This window comes from Ornithodoros turicata, chromosome 4 (assembly GCF_037126465.1).
Source record: "Ornithodoros turicata isolate Travis chromosome 4, ASM3712646v1, whole genome shotgun sequence".
NCBI lineage: Eukaryota > Metazoa > Arthropoda > Arachnida > Ixodida > Argasidae > Ornithodoros > Ornithodoros turicata.
The window spans coordinates 35,044,387-35,067,836 of NC_088204.1; the positions used below are offsets into that span (position 1 = coordinate 35,044,387).

Below are 23,450 nucleotides of genomic sequence, written 5' to 3' on the forward strand. Positions count from 1 at the left end.
GAAATCACGTCGCTCAACGAAACCATTCCCAAGACCCTTCATGACAGCGACCCACAAGACGCGGACCGTCGAAGGACATCTCGTCGACACCTCCAACAAGATTTTGTATATTATTAGCCTGTGAGTGGGGACACTCACATCTTTTGGAAGAAGAGACGAATGTGGCGAAAACCGAAACCGAAATTAAAAGAATTACGAGAGTGTCCGCTGGGAGGCGCCGCTGAGGGGTTTCGTCACTAAGCGGGATTATTCCAATCACCGGTTGACCCACTTTGCCGCGACTCAGGGGGCTATAACAGGAGCCTTCCCTCGACAAAGGGGCAGTTGGGGAGTGAGACTGGGTGGCCTTGTCTGGACACCGAGTTGCGAGTCGACCGCGGACAGCCTGACTTCCTCGCTCTTCCCTAGAGTTGCGCCGAAGTGGCGACCGGCCGCTCCTTCCGCGGAGACCCCCCGTTTGGACTTGCGGCCTCCCATGCCAGCTCCAAGATATTATTTCTCTGTTCTGCGTCTCCCTTATTTCCGCCCCGGTTAAATTTCACGTTACACGGGTCATTCCGGTTTTCGGTTCGGTTCGACGCTCTGCTTTTTACTAAGGGTTCCGTAGGTAAACTGCACGAAGTATCCCGAATTTTATTTACGCCCTTTTTGACTGCTGCACAACACCTGCGAAACGTCGCGTACACTTTGCTGCATCAGATGCAATATTTATGAGGTCCCGGCATCGCATAGAATACAGACACACTCGAGGCTCTGGACCTGAGGAAGACGAGTTTGGTGACGTATTCAATATTGATCGTTGATGTGTACCGGTCAGTAAAATAACCAGACGGGCGAATTCCGAAAATACTTCGCTTTTATTGCGATGGTTTTCTAACGAAAGGAATCCTCCGCTGGCCGCTATATAAGACCGCTTCACCTGTACAGGATAAGTGCTGAAGAAAATGTTGTTTCACGAGCAGGCACAATATCCAGTAGGTTTCGACACTTGAGACATTCGAAGCTGTCACTGCCGGTTGGCAATATCAGAGGGACACGCCGTCCTCTGTGTGTGCTTTCAAGGACAGACCTTCCTGCCACCATGTCTGCGAATAAATGAACGAAAACACACAAGTTGAAGCAACACGTTCGAGACGGATTCCCTGCGTTTGATCAAGTATTCATCGTCGCAAGTTATTTCCTTTAAAATAGAAACAAACATCTTAGCTTCAATTCACAGCTTTCTACGTAATTGAACTCAGTTTGTCTGTGCCAGTAACACGCATTCCTCGGTCACAGCTCTCACATCAGGCGTTTCCCGAAGCTTCGTCGTTGGTCCCCGTCTATTTATCTATATCAATGGTGTACCCCTCTCAATAACCGACACATATAAATCTTTTTTTTGTATTGCCAACTGTAGGATAAATATAAATCTTTTTTTTTGTATTGCCAACTGTAGGTTTTGCACATCATAAATCTTTTTTTTTGCATAAATAAATTTTGCATAAATCTTTTTTGCACATGAATGCGTAATACATCGTGTAATTGCTTCTCCGCCTGATGTCTCAGCCTTACAGAAGGAATTAGACGCTCTGACTTCCTGGTGTCAACCTTGGCTCAGGTCACTGAACACTAACAAATGTAACTACATGTCGGTCGGTCTTAACACCGGTCCCACTAATTCCTACTTGCTTGGTAGTACTAAACTGGATAGCCTAAATACTTACAAGCATTTGAGTGCGCATATTACGAACGATCTCACCTGGGACATTCATATTACTAATTCCATCGTAACCAGAGCTAACCAAACACACAGCTTTATTAAGCACAATTATTCCAAAGACCCTTCTGACCTCAAACGGCACCTCTGTATTTCTTAAGTACGCCCAAACCTTGAATATTTTTCGTCTATGTGGGACCCTCCCAATGATCATCTGACCTCCAAATTAGAAGCGGTACAAAATGGAGCCGGCCACTTTATCTTCTCCGACCATTGCCGTGTTTCTAGAGTAACTCTTCATGAGAGAGCGGGACTCTCTCGCGCTTCATTCTGCTGGCAGTATCGCCCTTGGCGATATTCGCCATCTTAAAAGTAAAGCTGTTCTTTTCTTCCAGCTCGCAGTATAATCGCTCGTATTTCTTTACTTCATATGTTCTAGTATCATAATAGTCTCATACTCATAGCATGTCATAGGTACTCTCTATTTTAACCTCCTCATCGCATATCCAATTGCGTAGGCCACTGCATATCCAATGGGGCAAGGGGTAATGGGTCCAATCCAATATCGCATTCATCCATATCCATCCATGCAATCCATCGCATATCCAATGGGTAATGGGGAAGCCCGACCTTGTTTGCCCAGGAAAACCAATATGAAACAACAGCACACATGGAGCATGCAGCAGCATGCTCACGTACTAAAACTGGTGATACTGAAGACCTAGTATTTTTCCCAGGACACGGGCCATAAATGATGCACAGCAAGACTACATCATGCTGTTTAACAGCTGTTCATTACAGTTTAACCATGGTATTTATCCTCCATGCACCGTACCGTAGTATGGTTCATGCAGGTTTAATTCCATGGTTAAAATATCACGAACAACTGTTTTATTTATCCTGCATGCACTATACTATGGTATGGTACATGCAGGATAAATTCCGCAGTGAGAATCTCCGGACATGAACAACAGAGATTACATGATGTACTAAACCTGTATAGCCTTTATGACCGATATCCTGGGATCAAAAACAATAGTATCTGTTTTTACCCATGCTGTCCCACATGAGAATAACAACATGAAACAGCAGACATGGACGAAACAGAATACTGCACAGTCTCTGTGTCACGGGTTCCATGCTGTAATCTAATGTATGTACTCTACCAGCTCGCTTGTACACTGGCCCTTCTGCACATGCGAAAAAAAGTTATGCATTGTACCTCCAACTTAAAGATGCAGTGTGTGGCGTGTTGTGAACACACACATAAATGGGGTGATGGGTCATTCACTGCCTCATTGGGCTTGTGGAAGTGATGAGAAAGTGATGATGGAAATGTGTCCTGTTAGAGTTCGTCCATTAGTCGAGTGCTGGAGAGGAACTCGGCTCTGAACTCGAACCCATAGGCCTTGCATCTGATGTGAGAGGTCCGACCATGGCCCGAGAATATTGGCCAAGTCGAACTGGCGTTGATCGACGCATTGCAGAGCAGTTACCATGGGGGGTGCGCTCCCCTATGAAAATGCATTTTGCCTTTCTGCAGATTGTTGTTGATTAAGCCAACAGGAATTGCTGTTGACATCATGTTGACAATCACTTGACTACCCTATGTGTACCCTCTGTGGACAAGGTACATAGGTGTCGTTGTTCACAGTTCGTGAACTTTCTGTGCACCTATGTAACAAGTACTTATTTCGACCGTTTTATTTTATAGATGGATTTAGTATGATTAATTACTGCATTATCGGCCAGCAATGTCCCCAGAGGTCGGCCTAGATGGGGTACCGAGCATTCCCAAAGGGGAGGGGGTGCATATGTGTATAGAGGCATATTTGTGGGTATATTCATTGTGATACAAGCTGTATGGGTAATATCAGAAACTCCAGGGTGAGTTGCAAAAAAAACACGTTTTGTATACACCCCTCCTGGGAGGTGACAGATCCGTGTTACCAGCACTCTAAACAAAGCGGTATCTGAGTCTGAACCTATGATCAAATGTAGTATCTTGAATGGCACTTTGTCACCTTTTAGCTACACATTAAAACTCTGAATACATTTTCGTTGACTTTGAGAAGGCGGTTCCTCGTATTATTTGTACTTCAATTCAGTATACAATATATTTCATACTTATACGACCACATGAGGATCATGCGCATGCGACAGGTTTGCTCCACATTTTGACTCTGCGCCCCCGTGCCTCGCCCTCGCCTCGTCACGAAGGAGTCATCGCCATTATCATCATCGGAATGTCGTTGGAGCGGTTACAACATGTTTGAACTGTCTCAGCGTTCGCTCGTCCGTTGGTGAACAAAGGAGGACGTGATTTTGCGTCGTAAGGGGTAAGTTGTGTGATCGAAGTGTGTGGTTAAGCTTCACTTGTATTCACACCATGACTGTTGTGCTGTAGGTTTTTGTTGTTCGTTTCGAGCAGCGGCTGCAGTCTTGCGTCCCGTCTAGTAAGTGTACAAGTATCAGTTCGAGGCCGGTGTTGCTTCTGCTAATTTCATTCTCATTTTTGCAGGTCTTACTTTGTTGAACAGTAAGCTGGGTGACCCAACTTTGTTGTTGCTATGACCATTTTACTCAGTTTTAGTCACTTGCGTTTGAACATTACTAATTTGCGATAGCACGCCCTATTTCAGACACATTTCTCGCCAGTGCTTCAGAGACGTCGCTGTCGCCGAAATTCAATGAATTTTGAAGTCCAGCGTTTAGCGTTTCATCGTGGGTCGCCAGAAGAACAGCAGATCATTGACTGTCAATTGTGCGACGCGATGAACTTCACCGCATAGCACGATCCTAGCCGACCATCAACCCGGATGATATCTCTATGTGCTCTGATTTGTTCAAAATGGTAGGCGTACGCCTTTTTTTTTACACTACTTACACTTTACACTTTCCCGTTTTCAGCAGATCGGCAGATAACGATACCATTCGGGATGATGGTTGGCCAGGAGCGTGCTATGCGGTGAAGTTCATTTCTAAGAGTGTAGAGTCACAGGAAGTCCACAAAAAGGCTTCACATCATACGCGGGATGGTGTTACCAGAGTTATGTTGACAGTACACATAAAGTGAACAAAAAATTGCATTCTGTAGCCAAATGTCTACAGAAAGTTGAGGGCCATAAGTCAACAAGAAGTAAACACATGATGTAAAATGAAAGCAACACAAACTCTGAAGAATGTTTGTTTTCGATGTTGACCTTGGTCTGTAGAAAGTAAACCGAAACTAAACACCTATTTTCACAGTACAATCACGATCGTACTGTTTGCGGACCAGGAGGGTGTGATGCATGCCACCGCGCATCCACACATGGAACAGAGGCTGGGTGTGCCGACACCGAGGAGGTGTTTGAAAGCCGGTATAAAGGTCACATTAAGTCTCATGCAGTGGAAGCAATGGTAAAGGAACGTGGCATTCGGCGGGGGAGAGTAAAGGATAGCAGGGGGTCAACGGAGTAACCCAGGCACTGGGTGGTGATGTCATGTTGCCATTGAGAACACGTCCTGGGGCCAGTGAGGCTTGATAGGAGGTAACAGCTATCCCCCCGAGGGGTGTACTGATGCGCTCCTTGGGGGGGGGGGGTATACATTTACTCAAAGGAAAGGCATGCCTAGACCAAGGTCGGCATGCTATTCCATTAAAAAAACGAAAAATAAATTTAAAAAAAACGAGGAAAACAATGAAAAGGTGAGACTCCATTAAAAAGCAAAAAACGAAAAGAAAAAGAGAAAGAAAAGAAAGAACAAAGAGAAACGAAAGGACAAAGAGAAAAGAAACGAAAAAGGAAAACGATACTGATGCCCACTGATACTGTTTCCACTGATGCCCACATGACCCGAAATCCACTGGAAGACACTAGAGTGGCTCTGTACGCTTGCTTTCTTATACCCTTGTAAAATTTCAATGAACACAAGGCTGAGGGGGACGCGAGGTCTGATAGTTGCCACACACTGCAACGCAGGACTCTGGAATCTGTAAAAACGACCCAGGAGCGAACGGGACTGTCATTAATTTTCCGCAGGGCGAAAAGAATATCATTAAGCTCAGCCCATGTTGACGATGATGGCCATCTGAAATTGACTCAGAGGGAAATGACAAAGGCGGACCACGAACTTCCCCTCGATCCGTCCGTAAATACTGCTGTGGAAGTCTCATAACGAGCTCATCATATCTAGAGTGCGAATCTTGGTCACGCATGCAGCAACGTCGCCAATCTTCCTTGTGAGCCGAGGTACGGACAGGGAGATACCGGGTGCCGGAAAAGTGTTGCCGGAAAATGTTAGGTTCCGGAAAAGGAGTGTTGGGAGCTCTAGGTCCGATCACAACGTATAATAGACTTCAGTACAGAGACACATGGATGTACCCTGCAGTGCTTGCGTCTCCGGACCTTCATAACTAGCCGGTGCCACCGATGGTGAGCAAGAACTTCAAGCGGGGCTTCCTACGCCACTGCAATGACCACATGGGTCTCTACCGCTATAGGGGCTCCCACGCACACTCGGAGACTTCGCGCCAGGAGGCACAGAAGCTTACAAACTGAGGAACGTGGGAGACTATTCAATACCGGCAAGCAGTATGCAAGTGACCCGCCAACCAAAGCCCGGAGGACGTGCAAAAGCGACGCCGTGACACTGCCGCCCGGCTCCATGCCTGCTAGATGCTTGATCACCGCAATCCACCGGTGGACCTTTGCCAGTTGAAAAATAATACTCCAAGTGGATTGTTTCGGTACCACAAGGTTGAACAAGGCACGACAAATTTGTCTGGAAGTAAGAATGTAAATGTTAGCTCAAATCATTTCATAGTTAACATTATCCATATACTGCTGCACATCTTACCAACAATAGCACACAACATATTTTGCACTTGAATGCACCAAAATCCAAGCTTCTGCAAGAAGAAAAACCCATTTATGACCAAAACAGATCCGACAGATTTGTTTTACTTAAACCTAAGAAAAAGAATAGGCCCCTCCGCACATGATGCTGCTTGAATGTAATGCTTGAAGCTTGTGGAAGAAGAATAGCTCACACATTACACTGTTGCACACATTACACTGCGTGAAAGTTACCCTTGAAGGTCATGGAAGAACACCTTATTTTGTGGCCAAAATACAACAGCATCAACAAGATTTAAAGTTATACCTTTCTCAAAATACACAAAATGTGCTGCTGTACACATGTTGCTGCTTAAATGTACATTTTGAAAGAAATAGAGTACACTGTTAGAAAAAAAGGTGTACATTAACTCCCCAAAAGGAGTAAACCGCTTGTCCCATAGCGAACTCCTTTTTTACTCTAATTTTCACTCCTCCAAGAAGGTGTATTTTTTACTCCTTCTGGGATGGAGTAAATTTGTAACTCTGTGGCTAAAAGGGCAGTATATCCAGAACATTAAAAAGGTGCATATATATTCCTTATACAGTAATTTTCGTACCCCCAAGTGGCACTATTTTACACCTTTTTTATATACCCCCATTTTACCTGAATCATGCATAAAAGGGACAAAATAAAGAGGCATAAGGTACAAAAGCCAGTATTTTATTGAAAACATTTCTAAGGGCCAGGAACTGAAGTTATTTCTCGTTAGGTTGATCGTCTCGTCCACCATGTAGGATGTAGAATTTCAGGAACTCCATTGCTTTTACTCTGGTCTTCGTTTCACTCAGCCCTGCGAAAGCGTGCTCGAGAAATGTGAGCATCTTGTGGGATCCCAATGGGTATTCTATATGGAACACCCAAAATGCTTAAGTAGAAGGTATAGCCACAGGAGTTCTCGCAGTTCAGAAGGTGTAAGCTGCAGGCGTTTTCTGTTTGCTCATGGAGGAAACGCATGCTTTACGCCTTCTTCCTTATGTCGTGAACATATGTGGAGTAAAATAGGCGCCTCCACCACTTTTGTACCCTTTGGTTGGAGTAAACGCGTCATTGAAGTGGTAAATGATACGAAATCACCTTTTTCACTCCATTGAGGCTCCTTTTTTTCTAACAGTGTAAGGACACCTCATTTGATGAACACAAATACAAATAAAAGAAGTGGAACACCCACCTTATTCATTAGAAAACTAAATGTTTCAGTGCCAGCTGCAGATGTCACTGAAAGGTGAAAGTTGGGACGTGGAGTGCATATTTCCCAGCAGTGCCAGGATGCCTGCGCAGTCATGTAAGAAACGAGGTACGTTCCAATTCCGCACTGAAAACAAAACAAACCAGCTCGGTCGAACGTCTGACACATTTCTTTTCAATATGATGGCATTCACACCGCATGACTTATGATTTATCAAAGGTACATTACGTGGCTTACCTCCATCCGCTGTCTTTTGCTGCACATATCGTCGTCACATCATCCCGGTTGAGATGTCGTCGGCTTCGTGTGAAAACTCCAAATTGCTCTTCGAGTTGCGCTTTTGCTTCACACTGAGGAGCGAAATGACCGAAGCAAATCGTTGCTTCCGAAGGCGGAACATTGGATCTGCACGCTCAATTGTTCTTGCAGCCAAGCACGAAGCGCTCACGCATTTTCGGTACGCAGCACGGAGCACCAAACGCACCGGGAAGCCTCCTGGACAGGCCAAGCAAAATGTTTTGCAGCCGGATGAAGCAATACTCACGCTCCTCCTGGGTTCAGTCAAGTCACAGAAGTATAACTGCTCACTAATGCCGCATCACTGTCATATCACTAGTTCCGTCTCAATCTACGCAGCAGTGCAGCAGACATTCTGGCCGGCTCGGCGGAAGAAACCAAGCCAAATGTCATGCCAAGCCGAAACGTCTGACCTCGAGTGTGACGTCGACACAGGGTTTGCGGGTCGCAAGTCGCAATGGTTGCGAAACTAAAAATTCACATTTCTACAAAAAAAAAAAAAAAGAGAGAGAGAAAAAAGAAAAAAAAAAAAAAACACGAAGAGTTTTAGATAGCTACTTTGCACAGATAATCAGTGTACCCTGAGGTACACGTCGTATGAGTATCGTTCCATTCTGTGACACTGGAAAATCGGCGTAGCTGAGCTTTAATTAGGTATACAATGGAGTGCAAACCAAGTACGAGCGGGGGGGCCAAGACGTTGTACGTGCGTGAGTGAGTGAGTGAGCTCACAACCGTGCCGTAATATTTCTTATTTCTCGCATTCAGCACCAGCTTTTGTCTTTATGTTTACGTTGCAGCTTTCACATGCATAGCTGTACATCTGATCCCAATTTTAATCATTCAGCCTCTGAGCTCCAGCCCCGCGTAGCAGTCCTTGCCCCCGGCAGTTCAACTTCGTCAGGCTTCGTCAAGCAAATTCCAAACGTACGTTCTTTCAATTGCCAAGGCCAATGTCCATGGCATGGACATTGGCCTTGGCAATTGAAAGAACGTACGTTTTTGCCCTGTACACTTCACAAACGTCATTACCTGTTCATCCTGCTTTCCCCACAGATGTAAGGAGTGTATTCCAGGAACGCGCTCGAAGTGTTCCCATGCCGACTTATGAACTCCTGTCTGTGTAGATATATTATATCTGAACTTTGAACTATATTTGAACTTTGTTTCTCAATAAACCTTATCAACCAGACCTTGACTTGAACTTCGGCTGTCCGCCTTCGCTGAGCCCGTCACGAACCGTACGCGGCAGGTGTGCGCGGAAGGACGGAAAATGAACTTCATACATTTCTAAAGTGATTTTTTTTTTCACTACGCTCTGTGAGCATCTTATGAGCAATATGTGTGCGGAATATAAACCACGTCACGGGTGGGCGAATATAGAAAATACCCAACCGAAGTTGCCCGCTTTTGCTTACCACCCCTCACTAAACGCATGTTAAGAAGTACGTCCGATCATTTCCACAATCTCTTTTATATGCATAGAAAGAGCGTTTAACGACGAACAGAACGATGTCACCCACGTTAACCCTCTGATATTAGCAGAAGTGCAGATACACGCAGAAAAAGTGCATTTCTTCTTTTTTGTGTGTGCAAATGAGGTGACTTTGCGGTTTTTTATCTGGACACCCGCAAAACCTAGAAGCATGAAGATAGAGCAAGCAGTACAGCAGCACATGGGCACCAAGCATGGACAAAATTAACTGCATGGCGTTAATGGCTACGAAGATACGAGTCCTTAAAATTGCGAGGAAGCGCAGTACTGGAAATGGTGTCTTGAACATCGTAAAAAAACAGCTGTAAGATATTTTCAGCTAATTCCTCCGCCAATGTACGTCGTAAGCACTAGACTTTCATATATATTGAAACGAAAAAATCTGAGAGGTCGACCGGCCTACCCTGCCTGATTCTGCCTAAAATCACCCAGGTGTAAGTGGTGAGGTGAAAGGCAGATAAGAGGGTAAATGAAGGTAAATGATATAAAGTTATTGAAGTATTTGAAAGTAATTAAGAGTAAGATGTAGGAGTAATGAAACCAAATTAGAGGTAATTAAAGCAAGAAAGTTGAGTTTAAAGGTAATGAACGTAAGATATACATGATGTGTCAGTTACAACCCCAGGTAAATTATTCGCGAACGGGTGCACCACTCAAATAACTTTCCTTTTTACAAGCATCTGTCTGATACCACCTACAGGCCAAGCACCGTGTGAATGAGCGAGAAGCGCTCATTATTTCAATACAAATTTTTTTTCACGAAATCCATTTGCATTTCTATTTAAATATTGAGCGCCCCCACCCATCACACGGTACGCAGCTTGTAGTGGTATCAGACACATACTTGTAAAACAGAAAGTTACTCGGTTGGTGCACCCGTTCGCTAATTATTTAGCCCGGGGATTTAACTGAAATACGCTGTATAAGTCAGCGGTATGAGTAATAAGCACTGCGTAATATACCGAGGACGCCTTCAGATTCGCGCACTACGTTTGCGTTGTATTCCGAACAGCTGTAACAAATATCCCAAAGCCGCTGACTCACCAGAATAACCAGACTTGATCGAAAGGGAACTAATCACCCAGGGCAAAAATACCAGATAAAAATTAATCACACCAGGTTTAATGACTCGCAGCGATTCGGAATACATATAGTTCTCACGGGTGTTGACTACAAACATAAGGGTATCGTGATGGCGACACAGAAATTAATTAATGGGAAATGAAATAACGGGTCCGTTGCAAAAACATGACATCGTTGGTGCACATCTGGTTCCTGCTAGAACTCACGTCGACAACATGGCTGGTCTTGGCCAAGACGAAAGCTCTCTCTTCTTTCCTTTTTATTTTTTTTTATTTTATTCGCGGGACCGGCAACAGGAGATACTTTGCGTGTTAAGTTGCTCAACAGCTCCGATATGTGAACCTCGCTCGTTTTACTCAAAAAGTATATTAACTGCGGAGGATACGAAAACACACCCGGGTGGATGACGATTTCGTATATGAGTACGATTTGCGCAACAGATAGCTTTTTGGTACGGTGAAATCACCGCACAGCCCTGGTTAAGAAACCGAAGAGTGTCGATGGATGGCTTATCAGGGCATCACGAGCTTCCGCAATATATGGTCGTAGCTCGCTGCATGAGGTTGCCTCTCTCTATATATCTTGTAATTGATAATTTGTTGGTTTACGTCGTGCTACAACTACGATCATGAGCGACGCGACTATAGCCGGTCTGTGGATTCATTTTGCCCACCTGAGGCTTTTTTAACTTGCGCCACAAAGCTCTGCAAATGGCACACCGTATTTAACGTCCCTTGAAACGACGGCGTGTGTTGAAGCAGATTGTACCCTGCCACGAAGTTGATTTATATACTTAGTGCACATCAACAGCGAAAGGCTATAATTGCCTAAGTCGATAGCGTCCTCGGCTGCAATCGAACGCACAACCTGTCGCGAAACATTTTAGTGCTTTAGGGGATGGAGGGGTCACGATAAATCAATGATTGTAAAATGCGGTCATGTTTGGTTAGACAGAGTAAACTTGTTATCCCTTGCAATCCATCCCCTCTTGTTTCCACGCGTTCGAGATCGCCTATCATATAAGGACGGCGTTCACGCACAGGATGGCAGGATTGCGTCTCGAAGGCTAGCGAGGGGTCATTACGTGGTGTTACACGATGACCGGGGAGAGAGCACAGTTTCAATATCAAAAAGCAGCTGAAACGAATCGTCCTCGCTTACATTTTCTCACGCCATTTCAACAAAGTTTTCGGAAACCGATTCTGTGGTTCACAAGTTAGAGCAGTGGCCGGATTCGTGCACAGTGCAAAGTTACTCGGACCTGACTTGGCGTCAGGATTTGTGCTCCGTATTCTTTCACATCTTATCGGGCCGGGATCATGAGTAGGGAAGTGATAGGCGGCTAAACAGCTAAGTTTTCGACGGTTGAGTGATGTCCAGGAGCACCTTCGTCTCTTCGGGCGCTGGCTAGCTAATAATAGGATCACACAGTGTCCTACCACAATTACCGTGCTTTATTGACCACTGCCTCATCAAATTCGATTAGGAATGTCCTACACCGCAATGTACTTGATGTACTTGATGCGATATCAATTACTTCAAAGAATAACGCTGTAGCAGATTCAGCATCTCCACTTGTTACCTCTTCTCGATAAGCCTCGCGCCGTTTTCTTGACTCTCTCTTACCCCTGTTCTGTACTCCTTAACTGGTGTACTTTGAGATCTTGGGCGATAGTACGCCTGCTGTTCAGATTCACATCATTGCTGCTGCTTATCGCTGGCTACTTTCAAAATTAGACTCCATGTAAGAACTGAAGGAAGTGAGTTCCGGAAACCCACTACATGGTGTAGCCCAGGTATCCTGTATGTGTACTACTGCCTCGTTGAATGCCAGTACTTAATAGCAAGCAATGGAAGAACATCGCTGAACTTCGAGGTAACAATGACAAAATAAAATCTACAGTACAATAAAAATTACAGTGTCCTTGTTCCGCGAATATTGACCAGTTGGAACGCGTGGAGGTGCGCGTAGTCAGATAACATGATTCTCGAAATTCTAAAGAAAAAAAAAACTATATATTATGGAAGACTTCATTCGAAGTGACCACAGAAAACTTTTCTACTGACAGAGTAGAAAAGACAAAAGCAAGCAGCGGCCTCGACATGTATTATGATACCTGATAACGGCGAGAGAGGAAGCGTTTCTACAAATGAAAAACATTACAAGTAATCGTGGGATTACGGAATAAATTTGGAATACTGCCGAATCGAAACAGGACGGTGTACACTGTGCGTGAAACCAGTGTTGTGCCCGCTACTCAATTTAGGTAGCGAAACACAGCTACCCTATTAAAAGTAGCGCGATACTAGCGGTGCTAGGGACGTTAAATACGGGGTGCCGTGTGATGAGCTTTCATCGCACGTTAAAGAACCCTCAGGTGGGCAAAAGCAATCCACAGTCCGACCGCTGTGGCGTCGCTCATGATCTCAGTTGTCTCGCGACGTAAACCCCCAATTATTATTATTATTATTATTATTATTATTATTATTATTACTAGCGGCGCTACAAATTTACGAACGTAGCGCGATACCGCTACCGCTACCAAAAAAATGTAGCGCAATTACCCTTCCGCTACCTTCTCGCCGAAGGACTATGAATATGTGATTCGATACCCTATTATCGCTACCCTATTAAATGTAGCGCGATACTAGCGGCGCTAGGGACGTTAAATATGGGGTGCCGTGTGATGAGCTTTCATCGCACGTTAAAGAACCCTCAGGTGGGCTAAAGCAATCCACAGTCCGACAGCTGTGGCGTCGCTCATGATCTCAGTTGTCTCGCGACGTACACCCCCAGTTATTAATATTATTATTACTAGCGGCACTACAAATTTACGAACGTAGCGCGATACCGCTACCGCTACCAAAAAAAATGTAGCGCAATTACCCTTCCGCTACCTTCTCGCCGAAGGCCTATGAATATGTGATTCGATACATTCAAAGATGTGTGCTCTTGGTGATACTTTATTTCTTGCGATCAGTACTTTCTGAAAAAGTCTATACACACTTGCATTCAACTTCAAGGGCAGTTGCCGCTCAAAGTTCCCGTCACTGTAACACGTTTCTTGGTGCGTATCGGCGCAAATACTGAAAAGTCGTTCGGCAGACGCACTTGACGGAACGGCGGTATTCAGCCTAAGGAACGCCCCGTGCACTCTTGGATAACACTGCTTTAGCGACGTCAAATTAAAGTTATCTGGCACATAGAGGTACTGAGTAAGCTCACGACCAGTTGGATCTGCTGTAGAAGTTGACTCCCCAAAAGGAAAGAAATCATCTACATGGAGCTCGCTCGTGGATTCCTCGGCGCGCTCACTTGAGGCGACCGAACACCTTAACACTTCGTTTACGGTGAAGCTGGTTACTTCCTTTCGTTGGTTCTCATCCGTGAGCCATGAGAGCTTGAACCTCAGAATTAAGACAGCAGCGATTTGAAGGCTCTGGTTTGACATGAATCGGTCGAACCGAAAGTGAATACCATGTATCGTTACCGGTTTCGCAGTCGAATACGATAGGGAGCATGTACTAAAATCACCTTTAGACGCTAGAGTCTAGCGTCTAATTTATTTTATTTTCTCCCTCAAAAGTAGTGGTAGCGGAGGCGGTTCGGCTACTCAAAATTGTAGCGGAAATTACTTTCCCGCTACAAATAACTAATGTAGCGGAATTACAACTCCGCTGCTGAAAAAAGTAGCGATTACAGAAGCGGCGCTACAAGTAGCGCCGCTACGCACAACACTGCGTCAAACACAAAAGGTTGTTGCTATGCCGCAGCGGTCTTGCCTGCGAGTGTGGTGGCGTCGATGAGAAAGCAACCGTACAAGTCACAGGCCAACATATGGAGCTGGCACAGGGAGATGCTGTGTCGAAACTGCGCCCTCATTTTCTAAAAAAAACTGCACTCTCCTCTAACAAACGACCTGCTAACGTGCTGTAACTTCTGATGTAATGTGTTTTCTTTCCTCCTTTGTGCGATGGTTCCTAGCTCAGCTGATTCACTCTGATTATGCTGTTGCATGAATGAAAATGACGAGGACGTGACACATTTCTTTAGTTGATGCTCACGATATTGTACGGGTTGCACTCTGTAACAATATTTACTGCCAAAGAAAAGTTCAGCGTAAATTTTTTCTATTGGTATTCAGGCACGGCAATCGAGAGGGATCGCTCGTGCCTCATGATGATAGTCGTGTGATAGTCCGATAGGTGTGTTTTGATATTCCGGCTAGCTTTCGCTACGATTTTACATTTACCTTGCTCCACCCCCGAAATTTAGATATTATTTTTTATAGAACAGACTCTACAGGGATTTCGGGACTGGGGAATACTGCAGAACCTACTGTTGGCGCGGGGATTAATTTCGGTATGTGAAAAACAGCCCAGATTCCGGGATTTCATGACATGGAATATCTCGAAGCAAAGTGGGTTAATTTGGCTAACATTGCATGTCTTCGTTGACAACGCAAAAAAGAAAACAAACAAGAAACGCTTGAAATTCGTTCACTAAACGACACATTCATTGTAGCTACTCGACATGCACATTTCGGCAGAGTTTCCTGGGACGTTTGCGCGCATTTAGGACATATTCATGCATTGCATATTGAAGAGATATGAACATCAACAGCTTCAACATCGTTTATTAAAGCACGAACCTTCGTTCTCCTTAGTCGGGAGCCCGCTGTTTTAAACCAAAAGGACTTACCGAGCATAACTCCAAAAAGCACTACCCCACAGTACAACCTCAGGATTGTTGAACGTTTCCCTTTCATTGCACATCTGCTGATGCAATACCGTCACTCCTGGAAAACACATAGAATCCAAAATAGAAGAAAACTATCCAGGAAATGTCCAAAGTAACACCTCACAACTGCACACAACTTGCGTTCGCTATACATTACCTTAGAATAAATGGAAACGTGCGTACTGTTTGGTATCGTGACCCCAAAAGAATGTTATGTCACATGAAACTGCTCTTCGTTCCGAAGGAGTTTCGACAGCTGATCTTTCACGCTTCTGTTGCAGCCACACGAGCAGGAACGTTGTGTCGGAAGTAAGCCGTACCGGAAATATTCGGCAACCGATAACACGCCGCACTTCACAGACCAGCAGATACGGTGTCACGCAGCGTATGCAACTTTCTTAGCGACAGTGTTCCAATGACGTCGTTTTACGAAATCTGTTGATAAAGTTGCTAGTGTATTAATATGCCCTCGAAATCTAGAACATTGTTAGGCTCATTTATAAAGAGCGTTGAACGGTCGACACCTCTGGTTACTATAGAATAGTCCTTCAATGTTCACCGATGTTTTTATTGCATTAAATACAAAGGGAAATTCTGGAAGTACAAAACTGCGTCCGTTTTCAAAGTATATTCACCGTGTGCACCTCTAAACACCCTTGCCATCGTTGCAGTAACTCAACAATAAGAACTTTAATTGCTGATGAAGATTGGAGAGTTTCACCGCCAGGGATCGCGATACCCTATCCCATTGCTGGTGGTGATGTGGGAAATGGAATAATTAGTCGCCCCACAGCGGACCGAAGCCCTACCGCGCCCAAAAGGGTCTGAAGAGATTTCAGGAGAGAGCGTTGGTGGGATGCCTTCAGCCATGGGCCTCGAAATTTTTACAAAAGGAGAGGGGGTGTGTACAGCTGATGGAGAGACCAGGAGAGTGTAGTTCGGGAAGGCAGTGAAGTGTGGAATGAAGGCGGGAGTGTAGGGCAATGAAGAGGAATCGGCTCTAGAGCGATGGTTCCCAACCCTTCCCGGACACATTTTGGCACATGTCGGAATGCCCCCCCCTCCCCCCACCGCTGTCGACTACGCCGGGAGCGATGTATAGACACCCGAAGCGGTTGACCACATTTACATTCCTTAATCCAGCTAAAAGCGAGCCATTCACTACTGGCAGCTTGTATTCGAATGCCTCCACAAGGAGGAGTTTGATTTGCACTAGTAATTTTGACAGACACTGGCATTCTAGCCACCACCAGAGAAGTGCTCCCAAGATTGACAGCGGACAACCTGCATCATGCGCTCTACTTCTGCTTTCGTACTTTTTCTTCTTTACAGCCCTGCCTCGGGAACTTCTTGATCACATGATTGCGCTGCCATACGTATGTCACATCAGGTGCGTAAAACTTTCCGCCTTGCTGTCACTGTTCACCCAGCATCCGAGCTTGACAAGCATTCACAACAAGCACGTCCTATACGATGACATATTAAGACATACCAGTGCCAGTGCTGGCGTCATACCCTCTTACCACCTCGGGCGCGAGGGTGCAACGGTCTAGGGCTGGGGGTCATGACCATTGCAGTCATTCTAGTATGCGATCTCGCTGCGTGCAAGGCTTCGAAGAGACTGCAACAGTGGGTTCTGGGTGCGGGCCATGCCAGCGACCTCTGGTGCAACGTGCGCTGCGGGTACCGAAGTGTGCGTGGATCATGTCGTCGTCCGCACTCCTTGGGTACAAACTACTAGCCGTTATATGCACTCGAAGGCGGATCAGAAGTCTAAGCAGGTCTAATTCTCCACCTGGTAGCCATGACATTCCACCCCGGTTAGGAGCAACTGCTCTAGATTATTTGATGCCCTTTGTGCTGAAACGAGCGGGCTGCTATCGTAGCCACTGCAGGACATCTTTCTGGAGGGTTTCATCAAGTCTTGTTTAGTAAGTAACTTGTTACTGTAACTAGGTTACACTGGTACGGCAATATTTTCACTGCGTGCGTCATTTTGTCGTGGCTTCAAATGTCCTGCATTTCCCAAAAACACGAATTCTACATATTTTGTAATCTCATACACAGCCAGGGTGGCCTAGACTAATTCCCATGACCATACAGTGGTCCATAGGAAATACTCTACTTATAACTAGGGTTCCGGTTTTTCGAATTTAAAAAATCAAAACAAAAAGTACAGACACACATACGCCGGTAAACTTTGAAGCAATTCCGATTTATCTGCAAAACTCCGCTTTCGCGAATGAGAGTTATCGGGTGAAGGAAAGGTGGCTCTGTTAAATCAAGTCCACTGTAGAGCTGTCTTTCGCGGATTATCCGCGCTAAGCATCCGTGTAATACGGTGAATTCCATCCTTGCCGAGAGGTAATTCACCATTGGAGTCACTGAATGGTGTACCTTATTTAACGACACTATTCGACATGAGGGCACTTGGGGATATCTCAGTCATTTCGAAGGTCTGCTTGGAAAGCGCCAGCTTTTTCCTTTGTCCGTGAATCGTGCTTTCCTCTCTAACTAGACAAGGAAACACAGATTCCATACAAACTGTCTGCATGAAAGGGCAGCTTCATGTTGCAACAATAGGCTCGTTAAGTAGCTGCTCGCTCACTCCTTGTCCTGCGCTCCGAGTTTCGTTCTCCTGGAGCAGCTATTAAACGGCACTTGGACGCCTGAACACGCTCGCTGTGCACCTGTTATTCCCTTTCTCTTTTTTCTATTGTATTCTGACGATGAAGTGGTGAGGTTTTCCACTACAGGAGTGGAACGCAACCCGGATTCCGAGGTGTTCACGTCGCCGGGTGATTGTGGGATAGATATCGTTGTTTAGAAGTTCCGCGGCATGACAGTGAGCGTTTTGAGGAGGCAGCGTCTCATTCTTTCTGTGAATACCCCACTCATAATTATTTAAATAAAGTTGTTTCTGCGAATATGTCGTTTCACAGCTGTAGATTTTCTCCGAATGTCTGCTGTTAACGTAGATACGATAAATGACAGACGAAAAGTCCGAGTCTTCGCAACATAATAAAATCTGAGAAGCACACTCCCAATATGCCACAAAATAAACCCCGGGTGTACTTCCGTATCGGGACCAGTCCTTTTACAAATTAGTGAAAGCGTTAGGAAGATAAATATTGCGTAGTAGTGGAAGAAGGTCACATGCTGAATCTAAAAAAGTAAGAATTATAAACTTCTGTGGACTATAAGTTGTTTTACATGCATTTCAACAACCCCATATGATTCACTTTTAGCGCAGGAGAAACACGGGAATGCTAAGCCTAACGGACTCGAAACCTTGCGAAACGGGCTCTTGCAAGCGGTAGCGTCGTTGAATTGGGCCAAATCACCTCAGATTAGTGAGGTTAGTCTAGGTTAGGTTCTACAGATTGGGGGGGGGGGGCGGTCTGTCCCCAGGCACACACTAGGCGGTGCAGGCGTCGAGACTGTGCCTCGGGTTAGATCAGTAGTGCCTCAGTAAAGATGGCGGATCGCGTTCAAGAAACGGGCGATAAAATTTAATTTTTATACGTTTCACGCAATATACGAGGGTAATTCCTGTTTCATTTCGTTACTAATTAGCTCCTCTTTCACGTAAACGCGTTTGTTTTATTCTTTCTTCTTTAAAAAAAGCCAGTGGTCCCGATACGGAACTACATCCTAAACTCCCAATACCTGAAACTCTAGCTATATCACAGTACAACCAGGAGAGTGCATGCGCTAAATCATCTTTTTGTAAATTTATTTGGCTTTTCTAAAAATGAAACTGTAATGTAACTAAGTTATTTTAATGTGGTAACTCTGGCTAAAACTAGCTACTTTTCAAAAAGAGTAACTGTAACTTAGTTACCATTTCTGCAGCATAACTAAACTAGGTTACTTTTTTTTTTCGAGTAACACTGTCACTATGACTGCTTTCATCTACGTGGAGCAGGGTTGCGGAGTTGCCACTCCGGAGTTGGAATGATTCCGGAATCATTCCAGATTTAGCAGAGCCCGGAATGGAATTGGAATGGAACGGCGGAAACTCTCCTAGGAATGGGAATGGAATGGTCTGGGTGCCCCAGTGGCAGTTTTGGTTTCAACGTGCTGGTTTCTGACCTCGCACCCTTTGCACCGCACCTGCACACGGTCAAGAGTGTGCAAATAACCTTGCCTTTGTGCTTTTTCCGTGCTTGGTAATGTCAATCTCATCTAGCACTGCCAGACTTGCAGGTATGGTTACCGGTCCTTTTCTTTTTATTTATTTATTTATTTATTTATTTATACCCTCAGGGCTAAGCACTACAGAGGGGAGTGGTTACATGAGATTAGCAATACACAATTGAAAATTGGCAGGATTAATACATATCGCTGAAGACGTGAGGTGGTTCCAGTCCAAACTTGTTCGAGGTACAAAAGAGTTCGATAATAAATCAGTCTTGCAGAGCAGTATTCCCACCTTATGTTGATGATCAATACGATAAGCGATAAACCAGGGTGCAGTGAGCAAATGTTCTTTTAGTATTGGACTGTGGAAATAAATGGCTTGAAAAAGAGTGAGGCGTCTCCGTTTCCGACGTAGTGAAAACGGAGACGTCTCACTCTTTTTCACGCCATTTATTTCCGCAATCCATCCTCCTTTTATTGAGGGAATTAACGGAATGGAATTGGATTGCCAAGCTATTCCAGGAGTGGGAACTGACCATACTGACTCTTCTTCTTCTTGATAAGAGGTGGGAGTGGTCAGCATGAAACCGCCAACGTAAACAACGGGAATCATCCGAGACAGGCAACATTTATGGCGATTATCTGGAACCCAAATGTGAGGTACATGGCCTTTATCAGGTGATGATTCCACGTGTGCTTCTGATCCAGCGTGTAAAATATTTCGTTTGAATCCGGCTCCAAAGGTGTTTAAGGCGACTTTAAAGTTGTACGTTTTGTCCCCCCCTCCCCCCCCACACACACACAAACTGGGAGCAGCACCTTGAGCACTCCTGTCGTCACGAGTGTTCTCTTCCGGTCTTTGCTGCGTCTGCTCCGTTGCGTTTACGTCGAGTTTTCGCTGTGCGTTGTGGGTATGGTCGTTCCCATGTTCAGTGCTTACTGTATCGTTGCTTTTTCTTAGCAGTGACTGGTTCCGCAGTTATGACGGCGTCGTTGAGCAATGGTTGAACATAAGTGTGGCTTCGTTCGTTGTTAGAAAACACTAGAAAAAAAACACAACGGGCGTAGGTGTTTCGAGTTTCCGAAGCCCAACCGCCAAAAACAGTTGTGGATACCCAATGTTCGTCGTCGTGGATGGAAGTTCTACGAGTTAAGTAGGCTACATACCCTGACCGCCTCACTGTGGATTACGTTAGAGGTGCAGACAGACTGCAGGAAGTGTTTGAGGTAGTTCGTCCGATCGAGATGACGCATCATCAAGTTCATCGCTCGTTGATAGCGTAAGTCCCTAGGCTACGTGAGCTTTCCAAGCTTGGGAGCTGGACAAATGCAGACTCGACTTGCTTGCTGTAAAGTTCCTTTTCGAAGATCATAAACTTAAAATGCCCCTTCGGTGTAGCTGTTAGGCATTGTAGATCTCTTCTCTGGATATCTTCAACGTGCTCTGAAAACGCTAGGCGGGTAGAAATCCAGCGAACCGGTAAGGAAGTATGAAGGGAGTGCCTCAGGACCAGAGTAGCCGATATTTCGAACAGAGACTGTTCTGCTTCTGGGGACCGTCCTCTTCATTTGCACGATAATTTAAGGGTTAGGCACTTCCTGGGTCGCTTGCTCTCAGAAAATCCCAGGAGTTGATTGGCTCCATGAAACAGTTTCATAGCATAATGTAAAACCCGGAGACTAGGGAACACGAAAGGACAGACACAAATACGAAGTCTCAACCTCATTCTCAGTCTCAACCTCATCTTCACCAGCTCGCTTGCTTCCTAGCTGTTTTTTCAGTTTCATAGCGCCATTCTTAACATGCTGTCCCTCGACATCGACGACTTGCACTATTCTAGCAACATTTCCCTGCTTCTTAAACGTACCTCTGACCTAACTGAGTTGACAGACCTAACTTAGTTGCTATATAAAACGTCGCTCGCATGTCGGCAGATGATTTCTTGACTAGCCTTTGTCTTACCCGGAATCCACGGTCGTCAATTGGCAGAACAAGTCTTTCAATCAAGCCAGTGGTGTCTGTATTGGCTCGTCGGTGGGTCCTGTTTTAGTAGAAAGTTATTGGAATACAATTGACAACGCAATGCACGGTTTCTTGTCTGGCTTTGCTGATAGCGTTTTCCTTGTCCGTAGATACGTTGATGATATTGTAATCTTTGGCTGAGAGCTTGGTTAATACCCTCACTATATTTTTATGTGGACTAGATTCTTCGGTCGAATATCCTTCTCATCGTTAGCTAAAATTCTTGAATCTCCCCCTAATGTCGCAAAACGGCTTATGTTAGTGTTATGGAAGAGGCGAAGCCAAACCTCTCGTACCACATTCTGGTTCACACTCCAATATTGTTTCGAATTTCCAAGTTTCGAATTATTTCCTCTGTAGTTACTGCCTCTATATCAAAAAGTTGTTGTTGCTTCGGAAATTATGTTGCCAGACCCTCTTAAACCCATAACCTCTACGGAAGCAACCGAGAACAAGTTTGTGGTTATTCCCCTCTATAACACGGTATCCCACAATATACTAGCAGTGGCAAAACATTTTGGTATCAAGATTGTCTTTTCCAATGTTTTTCATTGGAAACAAACAAACAAACTGTTCAAACAAACTGTCGCCGTTTTCCTCAGTTTTTCATGGCTGTAATGTAAAGCACCGCAAGCTGCTTGTGTCCTGTAACAAGTTCATTGTTTATTGTATCCCCTTTGAGTGTGGTATGTGTTATATATGTCGGCAAGACAGGATGGTGTTTGAATGACCGTCTCCACGAAAACCAGCTTAACAACTGAAAGAAGCCATATTTCCAGTGAACCTGGATTTCCGTAAAGGCAACGATGTTATACCTCTTTTCTGTGAAAACCAAATTTTGTAAAACGCAAGGGCTATATACTTCGCGAAGATATATCACCATTGCGATAGCCACCCGTGGTGATTGTGTAAGGACGTCTTCCGCTATTCCCCTTTCCCCGCTTCGGAGGTTTTTTAATATATAAGGATTTGCCGTTCACTAAAGTTTGCTGTGTTTTTTAATTTTTTTTTTTTTGTGTGTGTGTGTTGTGTCTTTCTCTCCTGTCTCGGGTATCGTACCCTCCGTAGTTATGCACCAGCTAGTGAGCATCTCTCAACTCCTGTCAATCTCTCGCCAAAATAAATACTGCGCTTTTCTGTGCGGAGGGTCGGCATGATGACAATGAGAGAGTAGACCTCGGTGCAGTTCGCGTGCCTTTCGAGGAGAGAAGTGATATTTTGACGAGCGGTTTACGGCGCTGCTAATGTTCATGGCGTTAGTAGTCAAGTATGACTACCATAAAACCATTGATTAAGGCGTCTGCTGTATTTGCATCAGAAGGTTTGGGCACGTTTCTTCCCCACAAGAACCGTAGCTGTTCGACATAATGAAATGTAAAATGAACATATAACTATATAATGTCAAGTTCCTTACGTTCCGGTAACCAACTTTGATATATGGTGTCCACAATAGGTCCATCATTATTAAGCCAATATTTTCTATTTTTGAAAACATAATAATAGTCTTGTACAACAAGTCTTCTCATAGTGTCCAATAAGGGTCCAATAAACATTTGTGTAATGTATCCACACATTTCCCAGTAAAAGGTTCAACTCAGATATGATTAAATTTAATATAGGTTCTCTATTGCTGAAGATGAATGTTCAACATTCAATGTTCAGGATACCATGTACGGTAAGTGAAGTAAACAACTAGGATGAAGAAAAGTACCTTGGGTATGATTAAAGAAGGATAAGAGCGTTAGCTATACGAACACGGACTTTTACATTTGTAACTTACACTGTGCGGATCTCAGGTCTCCTGTCTGTGGCCTCATTGCTTGCTATCCCTCTCTCAGAAACGCCAAAGAGTCTCTGGTGGAGGCACCGCTACAGACAAGAAGCAGCAGTTATTGTCTG

At 44.8% G+C, this 23,450-nt stretch overlaps 1 long non-coding RNA gene across 1 annotated transcript; it reads right to left on the minus strand.

Annotated features, from left to right (window-relative positions):
* Positions 1-838: 838 nt before the first annotated feature.
* Positions 839-15,703, minus strand: LOC135391426 (uncharacterized). The gene is made up of 3 exons (XR_010421943.1): positions 15,543-15,703; positions 15,347-15,443; positions 839-1,085 (listed from the first exon to the last, which is right to left on the minus strand). It is a non-coding gene; the product is annotated as an uncharacterized LOC135391426 (long non-coding RNA).
* Between the last annotated feature and the right edge of the window lie 7,747 nt (positions 15,704-23,450).